Source organism: Spermophilus citellus, assembly GCF_964194105.1.
Source record: "Spermophilus citellus genome assembly, chromosome: 2".
NCBI classification, from domain to species: Eukaryota; Metazoa; Chordata; class Mammalia; order Rodentia; family Sciuridae; genus Spermophilus; species Spermophilus citellus.
The window spans coordinates 23,022,784-23,045,044 of record NC_138183.1 but is presented as its reverse complement, the minus strand read 5'-3'; the positions used below and the strand labels follow the sequence as shown (position 1 = coordinate 23,045,044).

General features: G+C 36.2%; 1 protein-coding gene and 1 long non-coding RNA gene across 6 annotated transcripts in view; one reads left to right on the top strand and one right to left on the bottom strand.

Moving 5' to 3' along the window:
* The window catches only part of LOC308642952, a 1,001,730-nt gene that overhangs the window by 539,174 nt on the left and 440,295 nt on the right, over positions 1–22,261 (top strand). The window lies entirely within an intron of this gene.
* The window catches only part of LPAR1 (lysophosphatidic acid receptor 1), a 146,565-nt gene that overhangs the window by 30,313 nt on the left and 93,991 nt on the right, over positions 1–22,261 (bottom strand). The window lies entirely within an intron of this gene.

Below are 22,261 nucleotides of genomic sequence, written 5' to 3'. Positions count from 1 at the left end.
TTTAGCAATCAGAAGGATGATAAGGGTCCCTTTGTTCAAGCTAAATTGGCTTCCAATATAGGGCCATTTGTTTAAGATGTGGACATTATTCTCAAGAACTTTCAACTGTTTTAAAACTCCTTGTAAAATTCTACTATTAACCTGTATTTATGGCTTTGTTGTTCATCTTTATCTTCTTTCCTTTTAAAAACATTAGTATGTATTGCTACTTTGTGATTATGACAGTAATAAGTATCCATTGTAGAACATTTGAAAAATAAAATATACAATAAAAAGTTATTCATAATTCCAGTTTTGGAATTCAATCTGGGTATCTTATATGTATATACATATACATACATACATATGTATATGCACACATATATACATTCACACACATCTTTGTACATTTTTCTTAAATTCCTAGAAGCACAAAGATATAAAAGAATATGAATACTTTAAAGTCTTTAGATGTATATTTTAGCTTAATTTTCCACATTTATTCTTGCTAATAATGAAACCATAACTGATTTTTCTAAGAGAAATTGAACAAGTTTGCTTTCTTTTACCACTACCTGGTTATTTCTCTCAATATAATAATTTAATAAGTTATCAATTTTAAAATCATGTTAACATAAATAACCAAAATTAAGCAGAGGGGTCAGTATAGAGTAATAGAACCCTGTGATCAAATGTTAGATTTTTAAATTTAAAGAATAAAGAGAACTGTGTTGAGTGTGATGCAAATTTTATAGCACTATTATAGATTACCATATGTGTGTGTAAGTATATAAGCACACAGCCAGCATCTACTGAGGCCTTGCCATATACCTCACTCATGCTGTGCTAAGATCAATGAAATACTCTTCATGCAGTCCTTACAAGAATCTGATGAGACAGGTCCTATTTACATTTTACAAATGAAAAAAAAAAAATTGAAGCCACTTTTCAGTTCTTGTTTCACTGTTTCTGTATAGTGTAAAACACTGACACAGAATGTGACTTACTTTTATAACCAGGAATGAGTGAATAATGAATAAATTCCACATGTAGGCTTTGTGATTCAGAGCCATGAGGCAGGAATCAACCATCCCTTGCTCTACAGGACACTGATTACTATAATGTGGTGACATGTGCCTAGCCTTCCCATTCAGGTGATGTGGTACAGAGTCTTAATGAGATAGACATCTTTTTAAGCTCAAGTTTTCTCTGGACAATATTAATCACCCACCCACTCCAAGAAACTCCACTGACTTCAAACATTTTATGTATAATTAGAAATAATTTCTAAAAGTGTGTCCAGATGTTATCAATAAAGATAATCTGGGAGAACAATTTTGAAGAAATAATTATAATATAGTACACATGGCAAAATGTAGAATTCATTCTTCCATATGAGCTAAAATAAAGTTTTTTTTTTAAGGTTGTTGGGGAAGTTATGGCAGAAAAACTAGTGCTGGGTGTGTTCATTTTCAATACTATGAAAACTTTATAGTTAAAAAATAAGTTTTTAAATTATAATTTAAGATATGCCAAAAACTTCAAAATTTTCTTAAAACTCTCGGGGACAGGGCAATACATTTAAAAAAGACTAAGAAACCCTATGCTAAACTTGACTCTTGATTAAGCCAGCCAATACACAGCATTATAAAATCAAATGGTTAAGCAGTATCTTTTAAATATCACTGAAATGCTTTTACCAAACTGTACTTTGGTTACAGGCCACCAGCCTTCGTGGAAGAGTAAGAAATGACCTTATAGGACATGGCATCACATACTCTGTAAACAATGTTGAATTGCTCAGTACTTCCGACCTTGGCCATGTGTCCATCACAGATGGATACCCACTAAAGAAATGTCTCTTTGGATTCCCTAATTCCCAGGGTTATTTCTCCTGTTTTTTCTTTATAGCCACCAAGTCATGAATCTAATGGTCTATATCTGCATTAACTGCTAGAAAGTGTGTCTTTACTTCACTCTGTTACTTTCTAATGTTTATTTTTCCCCTTCTCTCCTTTTTCTTCCTTAGTTTTAATGCAACTTTGCCCTTTGAACTGCATGCAACTTTTAAACTGTCTTGGATCCCTGTTATACAAGGTTAAGCATAAATAAACACAGACATATATTCTACGCATGTCTGTAAGACTGTTTATATAATACTGCTATTTGGATATTTTAAAAAATCATCCTACATGAATGGGACCAGCATCTCTCCTACAGACCAAAAAGAAATCATTTCTATTTTAACACTGAGCTCCAGTCTAGTATCTGTCACCCACAGGCCATTCTGCAGACACTCAGATTACAACCTAACTCCACAGAGTTGCTGGCTTATCTGCAGAGTCACAATTACATCATGATTATGTGTTTCCATGCCACTGTGCTCAGGAAGTTCGTGGTCTGGTGGGTATATGACTTCCAACCATCCTTGAGGTGAGCAGACAAAAGGAATTGTCAGGTTACAGATGGGGCATTTCAAAACACACAAATGGGGAATGGAGGAAATACAAGTGAATGAATGGACCAAATGATAGGAGAATCAGGAAAGAGTAGAGTCTCAGTAGCCAAAAGAAGAGAAAATGTCAAGGAAAAGTGTGAAATGATACATTCTTAAAGGGAAAACACATATTTCTGGTACATTTTTTAAAAAAAACAAACATATTTTAAAATATTAAACTCCATCCTTCACTCTTCAACCTAATAACATTAATTCTGTTTAAATGACATTTTTTAAAAGCTAAGTTTTCTTCCATCTGTACTCAAAACACATGGTATATCTATGATGGAAATGAGTCCCACCCCTCTGACATGCCCTCTTGCCCTGGGTGTGAACAGAACCTGTGACTTGCTTTATGTTGTTGCTCTTTGCAGTGCTAAGACCAAGCCCACAGCCTCACATTCTTGTAACTTGCTTCTAACAGATAGAATATGACAATGGTTATTGGCTGTTACTCCCTTTATTAGTTTCTGTGAAATGACAAACATGAAAGGGTTTTGCAGATTCAAATAAATTGACTTTAAGTTGATCAAAAGGGAAACTATTCTGGGTCAATTGGACATAGTTTAGCTAGCAATTTTTAAAAAGATGAAAGTCAGAAACTAAAAACACAGACATTTTCTCTCTGTCTCTCTCACTTTCTCCACTGCTGAAGAAGCAAGCTGCCATGAATCCTAAAACCACAGGGAAATGAATTCTGCTAACAACTTAAGAAACCTGGGAAGCAGATCCTTTCCTTGTAGAGCCTACAGATGAGAAAGCAGACCAGCCAATATGTCAATTTCAGCCTGCGAGACCCTAACCACAACCCAGCAAAGACAGGCCTGAACTTCCAAATCTATAGAAACAATGAGATAATAAATTAGTGTTTCTAAAACCACTAAGTTTGGGGCAATTTGTTATGCAGGATAATAAAAAACAATACAGCATCTAAAGAGAAAGAGGGCCAACTTGCATGGGAATTGCCTTATAATATTAACTAGGCAAGAAAGAAATGCAATGGGAACTTCAGGTTCCTTTCTTAACTCCCCACATCATGCTTAGCCACAGGAGATATTCCAGATACTGGAACTAAAGCTGTTGTCACCATGTCCAAGATGCCTCCCTGGAGAGCCACCACAGTGTCTCCATGGGGCTTTCCATGCTGGCTCGCCCCAAGAAACCTACCTCAAATAAGCCAGGAAATGTTTCACCAGGCCAGCCTGTAACTTGTGTGATTTTCTAGTCAGCCATTAGAAAATCAAGCAACATCTTTGGATTGTTATAGTGGCTCAGCCCTGTAACAATCTAAAGTCAGTGTTTCAGTAACTCAAGTCAGTACCTTTAACTTTAAAGTTACAAGACTATCTGTTCTCTCTCCACCTGCTATTTGGGTGTGAAAATCACCAAATAAGCATAGGACCAGCAAACTTCCTACAGACCTGATGGGAGGAGGTTATGTTTCATTCCCATTTTAACAAGAAGATCAAAACACAGCCAGGCTATTTAGCTGAGACTCAATACATAATAGCATGTTCTCTGTGCTCTGCACAAAAATTATACCCTGATGATGTATTTCCATGCCACTGTGCCCAGAAAGCGGTCAGGCAGCAACAGTGCTAGCATGGGTGAAAGGGTTAGGATGAGAACACTTGGAAAAAAGGAAAATGGGGGGAAAGAAAAGTTTACTTTTCTTTTTCAGAAGAAATCAAATTTTAATTTTTTTGTATTATTATTTTTTGAGTTATGACTGGAATGCTTTTGATATGTTATTTGATCAGGCCCAATAAGCATTACTTTAAAATATTATATCTAACAACAAAGCATTGGCTTTTTTGATTGCTGTGGTTCCTATACACTAGTTAAAACCTATGAATACTTCAAGGTACTAGATATAGCAGAAAATAGCAAATTTTCCTTAGAAGAAATCAGAAAATAACAAAATTTTCTTTTTTCTCTCTCTCTTCCTTTATTCCTTCCTTTTCCATTTTTAACCCTTGAAATATTTAAGGCAGCAAAACAACAAGTAAGCAACCCTGGCACTAAAATTACATACCCCAAGTTAGGGTATAGGGTGCAGCAAATATGAATTACCTTGGGCAATTGAGAGTCTCTCTGAGCCTCAGTTTTATCACCTCTAAAATGGGTACAACAATATTTGCACTACCATAATTTCTTTAAAAATCATAAGAGATTATATATCTGTTAAGATGCTTAAGTATATGTAAAACAAATGTTACACAAATATATTTTAATTTAAATATTTATACTTTCCTTCATAAACTAGCAAAGAGAAATACTAAATTTTTAAATGAACATTTGTTACTTTATACCTAACAAAAATTAAAATATCAGGCTGGGAATATAGCTCAGTTGGTAGAGTGCTTGCCTCACATGCACAAGGCCCGGGTTCAATTCCCAGCATCACACACAAAAAAAAAAAAAAAGTAAGAGAAATTAAAATATTTACAAAAAATTTCAAAGTTACCATCAGAAAAAATAACATTAATAGTTATTAAAAATAACAGTTAACATTTGTCAAGTATTTAGTGCCTGTCAGGCACAATGTTAAGGGTTCACCTATTTTCTCATTTGATTCTCACATAAAGTAAGACTTTCTATTATCTCCACTGAACAGATTAGGAAGCTGAAGTTTCAGATAGTGAAGCATGAAGTGGTAAGCCAAGGGCACAAAATCAAACAGACTAAGCCAGAGCCCTCAATCAATCACTCAACTGTTTCAAATACATATTCTGGGTTGACACTCTAAGGACAGAAGCAATGATATGGGTCAGTGCACACAGGTGATCTTTGTTACTATACAATGTCCTGGGTAAGCTAGGAGGCCTTGTGTGGAGGATGTGTCTACCCACACTGCAGAAAACCACCAGACACACATTTAGTGATGATCCATATCAGGGGTGCCATTGAGGTAGCATACATTGGACATGCTGCTCCTTGGGTCATGAACTGAAGATGTCCCATAGGATTTAGAGCTAGAGCCAGTTACCAAATTACATCAGAGCCTGCAGGATGCAGCCTGGACCTCTATGCATCTGCAAAGGTCCAAAAGCACCTAAAGAGACTGCTGCTACTTGATGATAAATGGCTGCGGGCAAAAGGGAAGGAAACCAGATTGCTAGAACCAAGAAATAAATAAAAAGGAGAACTATGAACAACAGACAACCAGACAAAAGAAAACGAAATTGGGGTAAAGCCAGAAACCAGGAATATAGTAGGGCCCTGGTTCTCAAACAGTATCCCAGCGCATATTGGGGTGCCACAGTGAATTTAGAAGAGCACTGACAGATATTTTGAGAGAAACAGTGGCGCTTGACATCTGTCATATACCTTCTGAACTACTAACTTGAGGTAGTTCACAGTTCCAACATTAGATGGCATTACATTCCTTTCAATGACGTTATGCCTTTGCAATATGTCAGATGTGATTTTTTAAATGACGTACTGTATCAAACTTGATGTGGAACAGGAAATGGGAAACAGTGAGTGGTGTCCCACCTGACTTCAAATTTTGAGAAGTTGTGCAGTGGCCAAAAGGCACACACATCTTAGCAACTGTTACAAATGAGATAAACATTATATTTTCTTCCAATTTATGTCATTTGGTTTTAAAAAATGGCTCCTAATTTATTAGTACCGATATAATTACTAAACTGATTTAACCATTTAACTTATCTAATTACTAAACTGATTTAACAATTTAACTTATCAAATGAAACTAGGCAATATATTTTTTAGACAAGGGGCACAGTGAAAAATTATTGAGATAATAAGAACACTGAACTGAGAAGTTGTGGGAACATTGATTAGGGATTAAAGTTGCCTAGAGAAGGAAAGATGAAAGTAGCTTGCATATCTGGTTTCAGAGTCTCTCGGGATCCTCTGACATGGCAGTATCACCCAGTCCAGGGGAGATCTGCCCCACTGAGTCCCAAGGCTGGATTCCACCCTTCTGGGCTGCCCCTTCTCAGAACATAATGAAGATCCGCCATGAGGATTAATCCAGAGACTTTAGGATTCAGCCCAGCAATATGATCCCTTGATGAAAGCACCAAGCTATGCTTTATGTATTTCATAATAGTATCTAAGTACTTATATGCGCAGCATCTCATCTCATACTTTTACTTAACTTTTGAGGCTTGGCTATTTCTGTCCTGCCTCTCATTTTACACACAAGGAAACTGAAGCTTGGAGCAATTGAATATGTTGCCCCAATTGACTCCAGTGGTATGCAGCAGCATCAGAATCAGAATCCAGGAAGCAACACTGTTAACCACCATGCTCTACTCAGCTGTCAGTCCTTCAGGTTTCTAAGAATAAATATGGACCTTTTCATGGAACAAAGTACTTCAAAGTGGTGCATATATTTAAATGCTATGAAATGCATTCCCATTTTTATATTTTATTAGTTTCTGAATTCCTGAAGGGTGGCCATCTCTCTCTTCAGGTTTGCTAATGTTTATTCCCATGAATAATAATAATGTAAATGGTTATAACACAGCACCATTAAGGAAGAAAAGCTACCTGATATTGGCATGAATGTAGCCAAACACTCTCAGTCTCCTGTGATAAGAGAGTAAATTAGCACAAACTTTCAGAAGACCATTAAAAAATAAAAAATCAAATTCAATGAATAAATATTTACAATAAGTAAAGATTCATACGTCTATCATCTATCGTCTATCTCAATATTATTTATAATAGCAAAAAATGAGAGAGAAAACTTAAAATATTATATAATTGCTGAGTATTTATATATGGATGTACTAACTATTTGTAGAAAATCATGTTTTTAAAGGTTATTTAATGGCATAAGAAAATGCTATGCAGACTTTTTAAAGAATCATACTATACAATTGTATGTATTATATGGTTGTAATTATTAGCACAAGCAACTAGAAAAAATAGTGTATTCATTTTAAAATTCTAGCTTACCTGTGAAAGGTAAAATTCTAAATATTTTTTTTCTTAATTTTCCTTTCCCAATGAATATGGATTACTTTGATGATAAAAAGTAGTGAATAGTATTAAAACAGAATTCAGTACTGCAGTTCAATGTTATAGGACACCTCATTCTCCAAACTTCACCTGTACATAAACACCTAAGTAAAAAAAACTCATGTATATAAAGCTACCCTGATGCATGCATATACACATGTATAGATATAATAGACCATCTATCTGAAGATAGTCTGACCTCTGGAAGATAAGATTGTTTCCTGCATTTAAAATGTTTGAGCAAATGCTGAAAAGCTATTTATCATTGCTACTGTATAGACAATTCAAGCCTGGCTTTGGAAGAGCGTGTGAATACTATATCTTGATAGTTTCATTCCAAAACACAAAATTGCTTGGATTCTACATTCAGTGGCCTATTGAATGACTAAAGGATGAACGGATGGATGGATGGATGGATGGATGAACGGACTAATAGACTGAATCTCCCACATATGAAACCTCTGTTTCACAGAGAGTGGGAAAATGTCACTCATCATTATATAGGACTGTAAAAGAAACTAGGTGGGTCCACAGAATGATCCTGAGAAAACACTCCCAACCACTAATTACAGCAGGTCACAAGTGACAATTTCAAGACAGAGGGAAGGCAAGAGGTGATAAAACTCTCAACATGTGGCAGGCAGTATGCTAGGCACCGTGAGGGGCGCTGAATTTTTACAATGACCTCCCCATTTGGGTAAAGTGTTCTTTCCAATTATAGATAGGGAAGAGAAACCCAGGAAGATTGCATATGTTGCCTAAGGTCACACAGCTAATGTATAAGCACAATTGGGATTTTTAACCCAAGTACAAACGAGCCCAAATCCTTTTGATTATGCAGTGCTGACTCAAGAAGAAAAGAGAAGAAGATGGTCCATTCTTCATATAGTGTAGGAACAAGGAAATGATTGATCTATCCTTTTTCTGCAAAGGTCTACATGTAACACACACAATTGTCATTAGATTAATGCAAAAATAAATATTTGCTCCATGTCCTCTCTTGGAGTTTCTCTTTAGAATAACATAAAATCAGATACCTACATGAAGTGTTCTTAGTCAAGTATACTTTCTGAAGGTGTCTTTATAACAAGTCAGATGCATTTCCAGGCATTTATAGGTAGCAATTTTTCTAGTGTGATATAACTCAAATATTTTGAGAAAATATCAATTTTAGTATGAAAATGTCAACTTACTTTGATAGCAAACTCTACTCAAGCTAAGAATTTTATCTGACTTGTTTTAGGTGTCCTCCTTACCTCTCCCTCCCTCTAGCTTTCTCTCTAATCTGCTCTTCTGCAAAGTGGATTGTGTAAACACATGAGTGGAGTGATCATGTGTCCATACTCACTGTTTAAATGGTCCCAAAACTGTATTATGCTCAGTGGAAAAGGTGAAAAGTCAAACTTAAAATTGAGCAAGGACAAACTGAATGTCATGTAATTTAAAAGAAAGCCAGAGACTCAGTACTGTCATGCTAGAGGCTTGTATTACTGAGGCATGGCAGCCTGGATGCCAACACAAAGATTCAGCTACAGCAGCTCTGGGCTGAAGCCCAAAATTCAGCCAGTTTAACAAGCATCCCTGATAAGTCAGTTGCTGGTGATCCTTGGACCACACCTGGTAAAGGCCTTTAGGGTGCAAATAAGGAATTTTATCCTAAAGGTTAAGTGGGCTGTCCAAAGTCACAACCACCAAAAGTAGCAAATCTGGAGTTAGACTATAGTTAGTGGCTTTTCATACTACATTTCCTACTTAGCATTCCAAACTTTTCTTTCTTTCTTTTTTAATTTAGGCCACTTCACTATATGCAGTCGCTATAAAAGCATTCATAACAACCATGTTGCACTTTCTGTAAAAAAAGAAAGAGCTTTTATGTTCATTATCACATAAGATTTTATAAAAATAATTTGTATATTTCGAAGATGGAAGTACTGAAACTCAGAGATCTTAAGATTCTTGTTTATAATTAAACTCTATTTGGGACACAGGTAAGATTTACTGAGCTCTGATTATTAGTAAGAACTTAAATGATAACTATAATCATCAAAAAAAATTTTAAAAAAACTCTTCAAACTAAAAATATTGACCCAGGAAAAGTCAATAATGATAGGAAAAATTAAAGATGAAATTGAAAGCAGCCAAATTGTACAGAAAAAGGTTTATTATATATTAAAGTTTTAAAAGAAGAACTAAATTTTTTATAAATTTAGCATGAAAGCAAATGAGAGAGAGTAAAAATAAACATTCACAGTGGCAGATGCTTTAGTTGTCACAATTCATGCTTCAAGATCTGATAAAAAATTGTCTTCTTTGTATTGTTTACATAAAAGTATTTGATACATAAGAATATTTCAGTTAAATAAGAAAAATATAACAAACTAAAAATATTTTAACTGCACTATATATTAAGTTATTGAAAGGATTAAAGTAAAATTAATATTTTCAACAAGTCAATAAGTCAGTCAATGTTACTCTAATTCTGATTCAAATGTTTATAAAGATAGTATAAAAATGCCCCAAAGTCTAATCAAAACAATCTATCAAAATATCCCATGATTTCAATAAGCTACCTAGTATTGAAGATACAAACAAATATTGAACTTAAAACAATAAATCATTTGTTAGGTAACATACTATAGACAGATCAATACTTTTAAATTAGATTGTACTTTCTGTTCCTATTTCTAACTTTAATGTTAGGGTTTAAATTTATGAAAGCCCAGAAATGCAAATCAAAAGTACTCTAAGATATCATCTCACTCCAGTCAGAATGGCAGCTATTATGAACACAAACAACAATAAGTGTTGGAGAGGTTGTGGGTGAAAAAGGTACACTCATACATTGCTGGTGGGACTGCAAATTGGTCCAGCCAATATGGAAATCTGGGAATGGAACCTCCATTTGACTCAGCTACCCCTCTCCTCTGATTATACCCAAAGGATTTAAAAACAGCATACTACAGGGAAACAGCCACATCAATGTTTATAGCAGCACAATTCACAATAGCTAAACTATGGAGCCAACCTAGATGCCCTTCAATGGATGAATGGATTAAAAAAATGTGGTATATATACACAATGGAATTTTACTCAGCAATAAAAGAGAATGAAATCATGGCATTTGCAGGTAAATGGATGGTTTTGGAGAAGATAATTCTAAGTTAGCCAATGGACATCATTATCCAAAGTACATGTATGAAGACATGAATTGGGTATCAACCTACTTTATATACAGAGATATGAAAAATTGTGGTATATATGTGTAATAAGAATTGTAATGCAAAAAAAAAAATAGCATTACCTTAGATTAGGTAGAGGGAAGTGAAAGGAGGGGAAGGCAGGAGATGGGAGGATAATAAAAATAGTAGAATGAAACAGACATTATTACTTTATGTATGTATGTGACTGTATGACCAATGTGATTCTACAATATGTATACTCAGAAAAATGAGAAATTATATTCCATCTATGTATGATATATCAAAGTATATAAGTACATTCTACTGTCATATATAACTAATTAAAACAAATATAAAATTTTAAAAAATTGTAATGCATTCCACTGTTGTGTATTTTAAAAAAATAAAATCAATACAATGAAAAAAAAAATCTATGAAAGCTTTAGTGACAGACTTCTTGTTGAAATGATAATTAGATTATAAATAAAAATGATAATTAGAACTAATTAGATTGTACTAAAATATTAGGAAATTTCATTAAAGACATTATTATCTCATGTATTATAGTTAGACTTATTAAACAAATTTTGTTTACAGTATTTTCCTCTAAACTGCTGTCATGTATTAGTTGTAAACACTCTATATGCATTGTGCCTCAGAAATTGTTTTTAATTAAAACATCTTCACTTTTCCTCCAAAACACAAGAATTTGCCAAATTAAATAAAGCTAGTGTTCTAATCTCTACAAAAAGTTTATTTGACCATTTTATGATCACACACACACTTCTTAAAGGATGTCTAAATACGGCTGCTTCTGCTTTCGTTGACAAACTCACTGATTCCAGCTCCTAGATTTATAGCTTGGCTTTTCCTCTGGAACTGGACCAATACACAAAAGAACCCACGTGCTCAGCAAGGTTACAGAGCAAATCCCTTCAGTGTAAAAGGGTAAATTGCTTGCTGGCTTCAGCAAAAGCTTCTGGACTTTTTCATGGGTCTCTTCTGTAGGTCCTTTAAGGCTAGACTCCTACGGGCTATCTTCTCTCTCCCAAGAGAGAGGAAAATAACTCCAGCGAATGGATTCACGCCTGCCACATAAAGAGAAGCTTTCTGAAGTGCAGAAATGCCCATTGAGAATGAACTCATGGAAAGCCCTACTTAAAATGCAGTGTTCTCTGTGTAAACAAAAGTCTGCCTGGCAGGATAAATAGGTGAAGCCATGAATTTCCAGTCTCCCAAGGCCAGATTAAATCCCACTCTTCAAAAAAGACCCTGTTATTGCTGTGTCACCCCATTAGAAGTTCATATTTGCTTTGGATCATCACAATAAGTCCTCTATTGTGTGAGGAGACCTGCCAGAGTTCAGGTAGAACCATGACCACATTCTGTCTAGACACTATCAGCCTCTCTAACAGGAATAAAAGGTAGCTTCTCTGGGGTGGAGGCCTTTACGGTTTAGACCTCAAATAAGAGGGAAGAAAGGTACAAACAAGAACAAAATAATTTACTTATATGAAAAAACAAATCACACTAAAATGCTTTTTCAAAGCATGAAAAAGAATATGTAATAAAAGCATTCAGTTTTGACCTAGAGGAACACAACATTATCCATTTCATAGGCAAGCATAATTTCTGAGAAACAAATATAAGATTCTATAAGTTGTGTAGTACCTTTTATTTATTTCCAGACAACTCACAATAAAAATTAAAGATAGTGAGTGAAATTCCTAAGCACTATATATGCAGGATAATATGGAATCTTGAAAGACAAGGAAGATAGTGTATGTTGATTGCCATCCAAAATGCTTTTTCTCTCAATCTATACTCCATGTGTACATGAATACATGCATGCATGCTAGGGTTGCCAAATAAAACACAGGATGCCCAGCTAAATTTGAATTTCATATAAACAACCAATACTGTCTTTTAGTACAGTCATATGCCACATAACAATGTTTCAGTTGACAATAAATTGCATATACAATCATGGCCCCATAAGATGTGCCTTGTGATGCCATAGCTGTCTCAGTTTGTGTAATTCTGTTTGTACAATGATGAAACTGCTGAATGACACATTCCTTAGAATGGATCCCTCTTGTTAAGTAATATACAACCATATAATATGGCTTAGGTGGTAATTTTTATGTGCTGAGTTTGGCAACTCGGGTATATGTGTTTGAGTATCCTCTATTTGTTCTTATTTAGTCCATCTATATCTGGGAATTAAGATCCTTAGAAGCCCAAAGAATATAAACCCCTGAAAATAGAATTGTACATTTCTAAATGTAACAATAACAATTTACAGGCATTCTGAAATCTCCCACTGCTATAGACCAATATAGACTATAAAACACCATAGAAAATTATATTTCCATCATGCTTCAAATACAGGTGTCAACTTCTCCTGGAAATAATCAAGTCCCTCAGAGATTTTCTTATTTTCCAAGGACATTGATTTGCACATACAGAAATTTCATCCCATCCCTTATAGGTGAGTAATCACTGAAAATCTATTTATTTCATAACTAATTTGATGATGTTAATCTACTATCTTTGGTCAATTAAAAAATGGATATTATGCCAGTGCAAAATATAGGCAAAAAAACTATAAGCAAATATTATGTGACAGTTATGAAAGATTATTAAAAATTCCCACTGCCAGGAATTTACACTTTGATTTGCATGCCTAACAAAGGTTACTATCATACATAAGTGATATGATAATTGCAATACAGGGAAGTGATTGAAAATTTCACTCTCTGTGTAAAGAATAATTTCTTGGCTTGGGTTCACTTGGCACACCCCTACATACCATCTAAGGTATTAATTCCCATGCCATTTTCACCTTCAACTCTTTTCCAGACATTGCCTAAATAATACAGCATTCCACCCACCCACACCTTGCATATTTTATGTTATATTGTGCCTATGTTCCATGTTGTATTATGTTGACTTATGTTATATATTTTCATCCACTAAGAAGAGATATTCTTGAGAACAGGGCCCATATTTTCACTGACCTCTGTATCCCTACTTCTTAACAAGGACCTAGCAGATATTTAGTATGTGCTTGTTAAGAAACTATCATACAAAGTTCATACCAGAACTTAATCATGATAGGATGAGGAACTGCTTTATTATAACCATCTCATAACAAATAGTCTTTGAACAAAACTATAAAACAACACTGGATTTCAGGTAATACCAGTAAATTTCTATTGTAATTAGACAACCTGAAAAACTGCCAATCCAGAAAAAGAAGCATATTTCTTTTAGTCATTCAATAAACATAGAAAGTTTGCCAAGTGTGGGGCTCTGTGCTAGGCGCTAAGAAGATAAAGCCTTGCCATCATGACATGTCCACAGTGAGGTTCATGAGGCAGTAGAGGAAGATTAGAAGCAGCTTACATTCCTTTTCTTCTTAGGTTAATGGTAATGAAATTTAGCCTAACAGATTCATAGGTGGTCACACTATGAAGCTAGACCAGGTGGAGGACAGCAGTAAGGTCTCATGATTCTACCCATGGGATATTTTTTTTCATATATTCCAGACATGAGAAAAGAAAAGAGAACAGTACCCTAAATAATTTGTGGGTTACTAGCTGTACCTTAAGTATTGCAGATATATCTGAAGGAGCTAATGACTTTCTAATAGATATTGATAAAATGGCCTGATCTGTTCCAAAATTCATTTTAGTAGTCCACACCATTTAATCATCTGCAGAGAGTTAAGTCAAAACTGCCAATTCCTGTGATGCTAATAAGACTTTTCAGACATAGGGCTGGGGCTCAACAAATATAGGCAACACTGAGATACAGACACATCTATGGAAAAGCAATGGCCACTCAGAATAAAATTTATAACCTGCTATTGAAGCCAGCTGCTAAGACTCAATAGTATTTTTGTACTATGTCAGAGAAATGAAGCAGCACCATTTGTACACAAAATAAACTATTTTGAACCATTATGTTGCATATAATAGTGCATTTGGAGTGTGGATAGGTGTGGATGTGTGTCAGAGAGAAAGAGGGAAAGTTGTTCATGAAGGCAGACCTAACAGTAGTGATATTCCTTGTTTGTGTTTAGGAAGTGTTCTCTGCAAGTCAGACCCTGAACTATGTGCTTTATATCCATAGTTTGTCTAATGCTCATAACCACTTGAGGAGAAGAGTCCTGCCAGCCTTATTTTATTAATTCTAAAACTGAGGCTCAGAGAATAATTTTCCTCAGGATTATGGAGTTAGTAAGTCAGGGGGCCAAGATTTGAACTGGCCTATCTTACTCCAAATCTAAGTTCTCAATCTCTTGGCAATAGTGATTCTCAGCAGTCACCACAGTTAAGGAATCTTTCTTTTATTCCCTTAGTGACAAAGACAAATAACTGTAATATTCAGAGCTTCTGCTAAACAAGGTCTTAATCATTCTCCATTAACCTAAAATGAGAAAGAACTTCATGTCCTGGCTCCTCTGGGGCCTCACCTCACAAGGAACTCTGTTAGGTTCATGTGGTTTTGTGGTTTTTATTTCTGTTTAGAAGTTTCTTCTGAGTTAAATATTTGAATGGAGATGGGCAACAAAAGGGTATAAAGAGCTGGTGTCTGAAAGCTGTTTTCTTTTTTGACCTGAGCCTGGGGATTGAGGTCTGGGCAATATCCTGGGACTTCTGCAGGGTGAGTCTCCTGGCCACCACCCACAGGGCCAAGCCAGCCTACTGGCTGGCCAAACAATCAAGGCTCTCATGAATATTCCCACAGGTTCTTCCTCAAAGAGTCCTTCACAGGATGGCACTGAGACCTGAGGAGACTTGGATGGCTTTAATTCCTTGTCAGAGCAACAGGATGTGTAGCTTGGTCACCTGTGGCCAGAGAATAAAAAAAACTCTGCGTCAACTCCTGTCCCCTAGTAACAAGGCCAATTGGGAAGGAAGCCTTCCCTTCCTGCCACTTGGCTCTCCACAAGAAAGTACCCCCGAAATTCACTTCTTTGAGACATCCCTCAATAAATATAGCACTCTCTACCATGGGATTAGTGCATCTAGAAGCAAATTATTAAAGAAGGTGATGCACCATTTATGCAAAGAGCAACCACAGACTTTTGTTTTTGCCCCAAGTCCATTTCTAAGTTTTCCACTAGAAAGCTCTGTACGGTTGGCCCATGGAGTTACTGACTTTAACTTTATTTATAGAATAATAAATAGGACCCCAGATAATCTTGGCAATCAAATTGGTCAACTTAATCCCACATATAAAGGTACACAGAGAAAGTAACTTGCAGTGAATCACCCAGATAGTTAATGCCACAGTAATAATCCCAGAGGCATCCTGCCTCAACGAATGTGAGAAAACACACACACACACACACACACACACACACACACACACACACATATACACACACCCCACAAAATAAAGCCTGCACTTAATTTTAAAAACTTGAGTAAAAAACAGTAATACGCTGAAGTTAGTAAGGAAGGCAATGATGCTAGTAAGTGTAAAAGCTATCTAATCTGCAAGCAATTAAGTTTCAGATGTCTTTTTGTCAATGCTCCATTATAGCTACTACCAGCTATAAAGAGGCCAAATTCAAGAAGACCCTTTCTTTAGTAGCCAGTTCACTCTATAGTGTTATGCCAAATCCTGTGTATAAATACATGGTGATGCTCACAAGACAGAAAGGGATGGAAAGTGAGACTGGGATGAACAAGATGGAGACACTGTTGCAGCAAAACACAGTGCCTTCTTGGAAGTCAGGAAACCTGCATCCTGACTAGGGTCATACGCTAACTCACACCCACATTTCTTAAGTTGGGAGATTCAGTTTCTTCATCTGTATGATGAAGGAGGTAGACAGAATGAAATTCTAAATCACTTGCCTTATAAAAAGTTCTTCTTTATCACTTTTACAAAGTTGAAGAAGCCCGGTGTTGAGCTCTGTGTTTGAAAAACCAAACATATCAGAAAGAATATACACAAACAACTAAACAGAAAGCAAAGCCTAGAAGGAGGGTTTCTCAGAACAGTCTTGGTTTATGTCTGTTTTACCAGCATCCCAAACAGTTAGTGTCTATTTTCACTATCAAAAGTGTCTCAGTTTGATGATTCATCACATAACCTCTCCACCTGTAAAGAATTTGGTTTTGGTTCATCTTGAGGAATCTTCATCAGCTCTGTCACCTACAGGCTGAAGCCTATATTATTTAGTGTGCTATGAAGACTTCTAGTCAAAACCCCATCCAGCATACCCTGACTTAACACTTGACTTCTTTCAATTCCTCAGAGGTAAAAATCATTGCTCATGCTGTTGCCTACCTTCTCCTCCAACCCCACACTATAAAATGACAAGCTCCTCCACATCCCATCAAGAATATGTAATACTGCCTCTGTAAGCACACGAACCCAACTCCTTTGCAATACTTTCTTAGTCTCCTCTACTACAACAGAAGCTTTGCAAAGAATTTTACTTATCCATCTTTTTACCCCTTAGCACATAATTAGCTCCCAACATCATATTTGTTGAAATAAACTGGAAATAGAAGTACCAAAGAGTCAAAATCCTGTGGCTGAAGGTCATGGTCTACACCATTCCAGTTCTGTCACTTACAAACAGAATGATCTTGGACAAATTACTTACCCTCTCTTAACCTGGGAGTTTCAATATAGAAGGGGAAAAATGCAACTTTCCTTGGTGCAAGATACAAACAACACATGAAGAACCAGGCTGAGTACTGACTGGCACAGGGTACCAGGTAATAAAGGGTAATTTAGCTTCAGAGGTGGTCAGTTCCAGCCCAAACAGATCAGACCAGAAAACAAGTGTCTCCCTCTTCTTCTACAAAGAGAGAAGCCCCACCTGCATTTATTTTACTTTGTGTACCTGCTGTGGCTTAAAAGCAAAATCCTCTTCACTCTATTTTCTCTTGCCAAATTCTAGTTTTCCTCTTTTCTAATGTTCCCCAATAGAAGTATCACCATAAAGAAAAGAGTCAGAAAGGAAAGGACTTAAAACTCAAGACAGCCTGTGGTCAAATAAGGAAGAACAGCTTGACTGCCACAGTTTCAACTGTGGAACAGACTCAAAAGGAATTCTTGGTAAAATGTCAAGTAGGGAAAGAAGTCAAGCCTGGGGAGGGGCGCCATGACCTCACACTGGATGATGAACCTCAAGTGAACTACACCTTTCCAGAACACTCCCCCAGTGAGAAGCTGTCAGTTACTGGTGCTACAACACAGGACAATAGAAAAAGGCAAATGAAATGAGAGCCCTGAGCGTCATCAGCGGTGAAAGAAGAGAAAGTAATGTTCCTTAAAGCTTTCTCAGCTTGTGGAAACAGCATGCAGGGCCAGGCAGTATTGATGGAAACTAATGGGATCACCATGTTTCAACATAATGGCATACTGCTGTTCAAACTTTATTACAAAATGCAGCATGCAATGGTTGTTTTTATTCTAGAGAACCAAGATAGCATGGAAGTGAAAACACATAGGTTCTGGACCCCAAGTGCCTGAATTTGAATCCCATTTCCTAAACCTACTAGCAGTGTGGCCTTGGGCAAGTTACCTAGCCTCTCTGTACCTCAATTTTTACCACCTGGAAAATAAGGATGACAAATCAACAATGGTACCTACACTCCATAGGGGTTTTATTTACAATTACTAATTTGTAATGTAGAATTGTACTGGGCACATGATAATGCTACTTAACTACTTGACAAAATTATTAAGATTCAGTATTCATTCAAAAGCAACTTATCCTCATGCTTACCAACTGGTATTATAAGTATAAATCTCAAAGATGCTTTTATTTTTAAGTTGACTCCTAGGAATTCAGTTGTTGCCCAACAAACCCTTCTCTTGATCATGAATACTGAACAGGTCTTAAAGGTCATTCTGACATAGTAATAGTGGAACCTGAAGGCTTTCCGCATGGTTAATCAAACCATAATCAATCCCAGAATAAATGAAAGTGAAACAAATGTATTGTTTACTGAGCATGCACTGTAGCCATTCTCCAAGCTGCTGAGTTTTGAATAGAAGGCACAGGTAATAAAGGTCTAGTCAGGTCTGGCTCCCGTACAGTTGAATAAAGTGGCATTTACCAAAGTGGATTCACTATGGCTCTCTCTGGTCTTCAGTTCTGAAGACTCAGAAACTTGATTCTAACACCACATCCATTCATTCAACAATTATGTACTGATCACCTATTTATGCCAGCAATGTGAGAACACAGACAACAAAGCATTACAATCCCTGTCAGCCTTGACAAAGCTGACAATCCAGCAGAAAAGATATTAGACATTAGAAACCTCAAGCCAAAGTGGTGGTGGTGTGTGGGTGTGGGGGGGGACAAGCAAGATTGTAAATAGACAAGTTTATACTGAGCTGAGCTTTGCGTAGAACAGAACTCTTGTATCTACAAGCCCGTCTTCACCATATAACAATGGGGACGGACACAACCCAAGCAAGGAGTACTACACTAAGTGAATGGAATGGCCTTAGGCATCACCTTAACAAACAGCCAGCTGCTTAGGATTGGGGAATCCCTATTCTAAGCTTTCCAACCACTCCCATCCACATCCTGCCCATTCTCTCATTCTCACTGTTTTTCTCAGTTTATTGAATTGCTGCTTCCTATATTACAATCACATTCCCACCTTGCCCTATCAAATTTCTTCACCTCACGTGGAGTTTTCCACTAAAACTTCTTCTTTTTCACAGCTGTAGAAATAATGTTCTTAATTCCAGAAGAGGTTAACTGCATTCTAGTGTCTATTACAAAGTTTTTTTTTTGTTTTTTTTTTACTTTTTTTTTTTATTGATTATTTATCGCATTACATAGTTCATGATATATCATCTTTCATACATTAGACTCAAATTGTGCTTTGAACTCCCATTTTCACCCCAAATACAGATTGCAGAATCACATCTGTTACATATTCGCATTTTTACATAATGCCATATTAGTGACTGTTGTATTCTGCTACCTTTCCTATCCCCTACTATCCCCCCTCCCCTCCCCTCCCCTCCCATCTTCCCTCTCTACCTCCCCTGCTGTTGTTCCCATAGCCCAAGAGTTAACAACAAGAATAAACAAATGGGACTTAATTAAACTAAAAAGTTTTTTCTCAGCAAGAGAAACAATAAAAGAGGTAAATAGAGAGCCTACATCCTGGGAACAAATCTTTACCCCCCACACCTCCGATAGAGCCCTAATATCCAGAATGTACAAAGAACTCAAAAAATTAAACAATAAGATAACAAATAACCCAATTAACAAATGGGCCAAGGACCTCAACAGACACTTCTCAGAGGAGGACATACAATCAATCAACAAGTACATGAAAAAATGCTCACCATCTCTAGCAATCAGAGAAATGCAAATCAAAACCACCCTAAGATACCATCTCACTCCAGTAAGATTGGCAGCCATTATGAAGTCAAACAACAACAAGTGTTGGCGGGGATGTGGGGAAAAGGGTACACTTGTACACTGCTGGTGGGACTGCAAAATGGTGAGGCCAATTTGGAAAGCAGTATGGAGATTCCTGGGAAAGCTGGGAATGGAACCACCATTTGACCCAGCTATCGCACTTCTCGGACTATTCCCTGAGGACCTTAAAAGAGCGCACTATAGGGATACGGCTGCATCAATGATTATAGCGGCACAATTCACAATAGCTAGACTGTGGAACCAACCTAGATGCCCTTCAATTGATGAATGGATAAAAAAAATGTGGCATCTATACACAATGGAGTATTATGCAGCACTAAGAAATGACAAAATCATAGAATTTGCGGGGAAATGGATGGCATTAGAGCAGATTATGCTAAGCGAAGCTAGCCAAGCCCTAAAAAACAGATGCCAAATGTCTGCTTTGATATAAAGAGAAAAACTAAGAACAGAACAGGAAGAAAGAGCATGAGAAAAAGACTACAGTAAACAAAGACGAATGGGGGGAGAGAAACGGAGAGAGAAGGGAAAGCATATGGAAATGGTAGGAGACCTTCAAGGATACATAAAATTATAAGAGGTTATGAGGGGCAAGGGGGAGGGAAAAAAAAAAGGGAGAGAATATTACAAAGTTTAATATCTCAGAGGCAATATTATTTCTGCCATTTTCAGGATTGGGTTTGTGCAGTGGTGGCAGGTGTAGAAAGTGTGATTAGGGCAGAAGTACACTGAAAGTACAGTGCACTACAGTGCACTCAAAATAATTATCTCAACTTGCAAAACAACCCAATGAGGCACAAAAGTTAAGTTTACATGAATCATTAATTATATTGCAAAACAAACTATGCCAGACATTACTCAAAGGTCAAAATTAAAACAAGAACTTGGCAGGTTCATAGTCCAAATTCAGCAGTCATTTACCACTGGTGGTTCTATAAACTAGAAGCAGCAATTGATGTCATAAAAAGCACATGCATATGAAAAGTGTCCATCAAACATTTAGACCATTAGCAAGTAAACATTAGAGTTAATACAGAAGTAAAATGTCTCATGTTACTTAACTTCATACAAAAATAATATCTGTGGTAACTAAGGTGTTTTTCATTTGTATCATGGAAAATAAGCTCTGTGGCACAGGGATGCTCAAAATCTTATTGATAATTAAATATACAGGGAAACTGGACAGAATAAGACAATCTGACATCTGAGATGTTATGATCCCCAGTGGACAGACTGCCTAAGTATCCCAGTTGGTTAGACACGGCTTTGGTTATACCAACAATTCCAAGGCCTAGTTCTCATTCTTAAAGGTCTACAAAAGGTCCTAATCAATACAGCAGCCAGAGATGATCTCTGTAATGTATTTTCCCTAACCAAAACAGAATGTGTCAACGCACAAACCAAATTGCTGATTCACTTAATGATAATTAGGGCTTTATCTCCCAGAATTTCAGAAGAACCACATAATCCCCAGTTACATTTCCTTGGTTAAAATCCCAGGTTACATTCCCTGCTTTCTAAAGAGCAAAAGGGATTATAGAAACTCACTGAATTTCTGTAGGGAAAAAAATGAATTAAAAGGTGCTTGTTTCACAGTCATAGAGATCAAACCCAGGGCCTCCTGCATACGAGGCCAGTGTTCTACCACTGAGATATATACATCCCCAACCCCTTCAAGTTTTTAAAAAATATTTTAAAAATATGATCAAACATTAATCTGAATATAGTCCACAGAGAATATATAATTTAATTTAAACAAATTCTCATTAAGTTAACTTTCAAAATGGGCACTCAAAGCTGCAAAAGAAATGTTTTGTGTCTGTCCTTTAGGTGGGAATAATAACATAGGCCAGCCAGAGCCTAGAACTTACTAGATATTCTTCAATTCTTTTCTGAGAAGGTAAGTGTATGAAAACATACATCCCTGATAATCACCATGATTTTTTCATCTAGGAAAACTAATACTTTAAATTTAAAGGCAAAAAGTTATTTGAGTCTACAAAAAGAATAAAATATTGGCTTTCAAACAAGATATATGAATTAACATCCATTACTACAAAGAGATAAATTTTAAAAACATAAAATGTTCATGAGGGTGACTGTCACAACATGTCATTAATTCCAATCTTTGTTCATTAACTCTATATGAAACCTTGATAA